Source organism: Neophocaena asiaeorientalis, unplaced genomic scaffold (assembly GCF_003031525.2).
Source record: "Neophocaena asiaeorientalis asiaeorientalis breed wild unplaced genomic scaffold, Neophocaena_asiaeorientalis_V1.1 scaffold43, whole genome shotgun sequence".
Lineage (NCBI taxonomy): Eukaryota > Metazoa > Chordata > Mammalia > Artiodactyla > Phocoenidae > Neophocaena > Neophocaena asiaeorientalis.
This window is the reverse complement of record NW_020173674.1, coordinates 4,384,920-4,390,814: the sequence shown is the minus strand read 5'-3', so window position 1 is coordinate 4,390,814 and position 5,895 is coordinate 4,384,920. Positions and strand designations below refer to the sequence as shown.

Below are 5,895 nucleotides of genomic sequence, written 5' to 3'. Positions count from 1 at the left end.
GTGGGGCTCGCGCCGGGGCCCCAGGTGGCTGCGCGTCGCGGAGGGGGGCGGCGCTTATGCGTGAGAACAAGTGAGCCAGCTCGTGAGGCGTGTGCAGTGTGGGTTTGCAGACAGCGGGGGGCTAGGAGGTGTGCGTATTACTGTGTACCTCCCACCCCTCCCCCGTGACAGCCTCGACTCTAGTTGGGCCACTGTCCCCATTGCCACGGACAGACCTCATGCTTCTCCACACTCTGGGGCTTGTCCAAGCTCTCCGGGTGCCTGCAACCCCCAAACTGCCTGCCTCTCCCTCACCCCTCCTGGCCTGGGGTACTCCCCCTTCCACGCTCCTCTTCCTACACCGTTCTCCCTCTTCTTGGTCGCCCTTCCAGACACACATCACCCCTAGGTCTGGGCCCCAGGCTTGGCCCCCAGGAATGTCCTGACTCTGAGAGCCTCTTCCGTTCACCTCTGCCAGGCTAGACCCCCAAGGACACACATGCCCCCAGGACAGCTGGCTGGGGCCTGCCCATGAGATCCGACTGGGGCTGGGCATGTAGTGGTTGATTCGAGGTGTGGGTGTCCCTGTGTGTCTGAGCCCTTGTTGTCCTGCCACGGGCCATCTGAAAAGCTACTGCACTTCCGTGCAGAGAGATCTGGAAGCCAAGCTGGACCCCACGTGCGCCATAGAAAGACGTGGGTGTGACATGTGTATGGGACGTACATGAGTGCGTGTGAGTGCGTGTGCCCCTCACGTCAGGATCTGACGTGTGACAGAACTAGCTTGGGCTGAAGCAGACAAAAAAACCTGCCAGCTCAGCTCACTGCTGACCCTCCCCTCAAAGCACAAGGCCAAGGATGGGCCCCCAGCCACCTGTCTGCCACCTCAGGAGGTCACCACCGCCCACCACGCCCAGCTCCAAACCCACCTGGGTCCCCGCTAGACAGGACTTTACACCAAGAGGCCTCGGTGGGGACCATCAGACTCCAATTCTCCTGTCGGTGTTCCCAGCCCCTCTCCTTGTCCCGGGGCTGCCGCCTGCGCTGGGTCTGAGAGCACTGGCCACGGGGTGAGCTTGTGGCTGTCATTCCCCCCAGACACAGGGGACACCTTTCAAAATGTCTCACGAACAGCCTTCACCCAACGCCAACACCCCATCAGGCACCGCCCACCGGGGAGAAGGTGGGACGCGGCCACCCAACCTTCGGTGGCTGCCGAGGCTGACCCCTCGGTGTCCATCCCAGGGCTGGCCCCAAGCTGCCGGAGCTCGGCCCGGGGAAGGAGGGGGCTGCTGTCAGCGTGCGTGACGGCGGTGGGAGCTGTTGCACTTGGGGTGCTGCCTGCTGGGTGTTCCCCTTCCTGCCCTTCCAGAAAGCACGCTTGGATGGCTGGCGAGGGTGGGGAGGGATAGAGGGGGAGCCCCCACCCACAGGAGGACAGAGCAGGAGCTGGAAGCAGAGGACAGCTGGGGGGGTCAGCAATCACCAGGGTGCCCGGGCCTGCCACACAGGACGGGGACTCTCAAAGCGGCCCGATGACCCGGGGACTCTGGGGCCTTGGGAGGGCTCCTCTGGCGGTGAGAGCGCTGCTCTGCCGTCTCAGGCTCCTGCTTGGGGCCGTGTGATGTCCGGCGGCTGCCAGCCTCAAGGGTGCCTGCCTTCTTCTCCTTCCCTGCCCGGCTTTCACCCTGCAGCCCCGGCTCCCGGGACGCCCTCCCCTGGGCCCTGGGCGCCGCGGAGCTACCTGCAGCTGCTGGCCTGATCCTCAGAGGCCTCCCCTTCGTGGAGGGCTCTTCCCGTGATGCCCACCTCTGGTCACCCACCAGCAGGGCAGCAGGCCAGCGCAGAGCACTGCCTGGAGCCTCAGGAAACGCGAGCTCGGGGTGGAGGAGAGCCCTCGCCTGCCTGCTGGAGGAGACGCTTTGGCAGTGTAACCCGCCCCAAACCCAACTCCAGGCCCGGCAGGAGGGGGGCGGGGACGGGGAAGACGAGGGTAGGAGGGGCTGAGCCCGGATGAGGCTCTGGGAAGGAATGCCCCGCTCAGGAGCCCCCCCCCCCCCGGAGCCCCGCTGGGAACTCAGCTCTCTGCCTGATGACGTCGTGTTGGCCCGAGCACTGAGACCCGAGTCCAGCTGTGAATCTGCAGCTCCGTGGGGCTGCCCACTGCCCGGGAGGGGCGAGTGTCAGGCTGTCCACTTGCCCGATGCTTTCCCTCGGCCCGCTCTGGGCATTTCGGGGCGCGGAGGCCTGGGAGGGGCGGGTCCCCACCTGGTGTTTTAATTGTCCCCAGGGGCTGTTATGGAAAAGCCTGGAGGCCGCAGGGTGAGGGCTCCAGTGAGGGGGTGGTGCAGGTGCTTTGGAGGGCAGAACGGGTGGCTGGACAGCAGTGCCACCCAGGTGGTACCCCACGCCCCCTTCCACCCCGGAATCCGCCCAGGGTCCCTTGCGGGCTTCTGGAGCCAGGAATTCCCTTTTCTCCAGCCCTAAGAGCAGTCAGATGGCGCAAGTGGAAAATCACAGCGCTCGCCCGGGGCCTGGGCCGAGCGGGGAAATTGGCGGCCGTGGTGCCTGGTGTGTGCGCCGCGCGGGAGGATGAGTCAGCCTCCCCCAACCCCGGCGAGTCCCCACAGGGTCCTGGGGCACCAAGCCAAAGCCTGGGGGCCGGTGCAGGGGCCAGAGGGGTGGCCGTGAGGACGGGGGTGATGAGCAGTGGCTTCCCGGGAGCCACCAGGGAAAGCTCCCTGCCCTGGACCAACTTTCTCATGGCCCAGGGAGCCTGAGGGAATTCTGAGCAATGTTTTCCCTGTGGCTGCACACGATGCCCAGATTGGGGCTGGGGGGTGCCTCTGTGGGCATCTTAAAGGGAAGCCAGAAACAGAGCTTCCCCTGCACCTGCCCGGGAGCTGCAGCCCTCCCGTGCGGGGAGGAGCTCATGTCCCTGGCCACATGCGAACCTCAGAAGGGGCTCAGATTGTTCCCTGCTGGGTCCAGCTGGCCTCCCGGGGCCTTTGTTTTTGGGGAGGGGCTGGGGGAGGGCTCGAGGATGCTGAAGGTCACGGCCACGCCCCGAGGCTGGGCTGGCAGCAGGCAGAGGTGGGGACCTCCCCCTCCTCTCCCAGGCCGGCCAGCTGGGGCCCAGCTGGGCAGCTTGTTTACGTGGGGAGGCCGGGGGAGGCCAGTCCAGGCAAGTTCCAAGTGTAATTGCATCTGGACTCTTAAAAGGAATTGTGTGAAGTGGGCAGCAGCTCTGAAGTCCACCGCCTTATTTGGTATGGAAATCTGTTTCTTTCAAAACTAATGAGAGGTGCTTGTAAATGGGAAAGCCATTCTTTGCTTGGGTTTGCTGCGTCCCATTGCCACCCACTGTCCTCTGGCCTGGAGGCCAGGCTTCTGCAGGGACATGGCTCCCATGGCTGCCTCCGATCTTGGGTGACCCTGGGACTCGGTTCCTCATCTGTCAGGTGGGAAAAATAATGACTGTCGGAGTAGCAGTGAGAAAGGAAAGCTCTTTGTGACCCCAGAAACACTGTGTCGTTCATTCCCTCTCTCCCCTCACAAGGCTTAGGGTGACTTGGAGGAGGCCGGCCCAGTGTTGGCCACGTGAGACACTGTCCCTGCACTTCCAACCCTCATGTTCTGTCCTCGTGCCCTGAAGAGCCACCACCCTGCCATCAGTGGCCCTCCTCCACCCCTCCCAGGAGAAGGGAAGTTTATTTTTAGTGGTCCAGTGCCGTGGGCCTCACAGGTGGACTCTGGTCTCACCCCCACCCCAGGCCCCCTACAAGGGTGCAGGCCAGGACCCTCCTCTGCTGGGCCCTCCTGTGGCCCCCTCGTTGCCCAGCTGCTCCGAGTCGGACCCTCCGAGCCAGCAGGGAGGGCGCAGAGCCTCCCAGGCAGACCCGCACACACTGCAGAGCGCCTGCCGGGTACCGTGCACTGTGCTCTGGGCTGATGAACAGGCAGATGAGGTCTCTGCCCTCCCGGAGCTGCCATCAAGCTGGGAGGCAGACCAGAATCAGATGACCCAGACATATGTAAAACCACAGCTGAACAGAAGGCACCAGCATGCCAGGGAGATCAGGACGGCTTCCTGGAGGAGGTGATGAGGGAGCCTGTGAGGAGCAACTCAGGTGAGAAGGGTAAGGAAGACATCCCCAGCAGAGGAAACTGCATGAGCAAAGGCCCTGAGGCAGGAGGCGTGCTTTACCAGTGAATGGGGGGCTGGATGAGGCCGGGGGGAGGCAGAGAGGGCAGAGGCCTGGATGAGGCCCCCAAGTGGGCAGCTCTGGTTGGCCCTTCCTGGCCCAGAATCTCGCCCTCTGTGTCCTGTTCTCACCTCTCTGTTGACCTTTGTCCGCTCTGCTCAGGGGACAAGTGCGGTGAGGATGATGACAATTACATCTGCCTGTTGCTGTGTCCTCTGAGCCAGGGCTGCATAAATGGGATCGTTTCATCCTCACAACATCGCCCATTTTACACCTTCATTCAACACACATTTACTGGGACTTCCCTGGTGTTCCAGTGGTTAAGACTCCGTGCTCCCGATGCAGGGGGCGTGGGTTTGATCCCAGGTCGGGGAAAGAAGATCCCGCATGCCATGCGGTGCGGCCAAAAAAAAAAAGAAAAAAAAGTGTACGATTCAGTGGTTTCAGTGTATTCAGAGAGCTGTGCAAGCATGACCACTATCTGATTTTAGAATGTTGTTTTCACCCCCTAAAAGAACCCCATACTTATTAGCAGCCTCCCCAGCCCCTGGTCACTACTCATCTAATTTCTGTCTCTATGGATTTACCTGTTCCGGACATTTCATAGAAGTGAAATCACACAGGTCTTCTGTGTCTTGATTCTTTCACTCAGCATAAAGTCTTCAAGGTTCTTACATGTTGTGAATTCACATATCAGTGCTGCATTCCTTTTTATGGTGATAGGCTGGTTCTTTAGGGTCCCAAACCCCTTTCTCTTCTGCTTGGCTAAGGTCCTCCAGGAGACAAGGCAAATGTGTACATGGTCTGGGTGTCCCAGGTTAATTCCTGAGGCCATTTGGTTTCAACCCTTGAGATTAAAAAGGTCTCTCCAAGGTCTAGCCTGTTCTCCTGATGGGGAAGAGTGAGTAGGACACCTCCTCCAGCCAGGATGGAGCATCTGTGATGGAATGTGCGTCTTAGGAATCTCTGCAGAAGCCTACATTCTCCTTTGTCCTGCATGTGGAAGACTATTCATTTGTTCATTTATCCATCCATCCATCATCCATCCATCAATCCACCCATTATCCATCCATCCATAATCCGTCTTACATCCACCCATCCTTCATCCATCCATCATCCATCCAACATCCATTCATCCATCATCCATCCATCCATCATCCATCTTACATCCATCCAACATCCATTTATCCATTATCCATCCATCCATCACCCACCCATCATCCATCCATCCACCATCCATCCATCCATCCATCCATCATCCATCCATCCATCATCCACCTTATATCCATCCATCCTTCCATCCATAATCCATCCAACATCCATTCATCCATCATCCATCCATCCATCATCCATCTTACATCCATCCATCCTTCCATCCATAATCCATCCAACATCCATTCATCCATCATCCATCCATCCATCATCCATCTTACATCCATCCAACATCCATTTATCCATTATCCATCCATCCATCCCCCACCCATCATCCCTCCATCCACCATCCATCCATCCATCCATCCATCATCCATCCATCCATCATCCACCTTATATCCATCCATCCTTCCATCCATAATCCATCCAACATCCATTCATCCATCACCCATCCATCCATCCACCATCCATCCATCCGTCCGTCCATCCATCCATTCTTCCCTTCATTCAACACGTATTTACTGAACACCAACAATGTTGGGGCTGGGGAAAGAATTGT

At 59.3% G+C, this 5,895-nt stretch overlaps 1 protein-coding gene across 1 annotated transcript in view; it reads right to left on the bottom strand.

Moving 5' to 3' along the window:
- Nucleotides 1–1,874, bottom strand: part of MRGPRF (MAS related GPR family member F) — an 8,157-nt gene extending 6,283 nt beyond the window's left edge. Inside the window, exon 1 of the mRNA XM_024749082.1 lies at nucleotides 1,724–1,874. The gene's annotated coding sequence lies outside the window, so the exon portion shown is untranslated. The remainder of the gene's footprint in view (nucleotides 1–1,723) is intronic.
- Nucleotides 1,875–5,895: the final 4,021 nt, after the last annotated feature.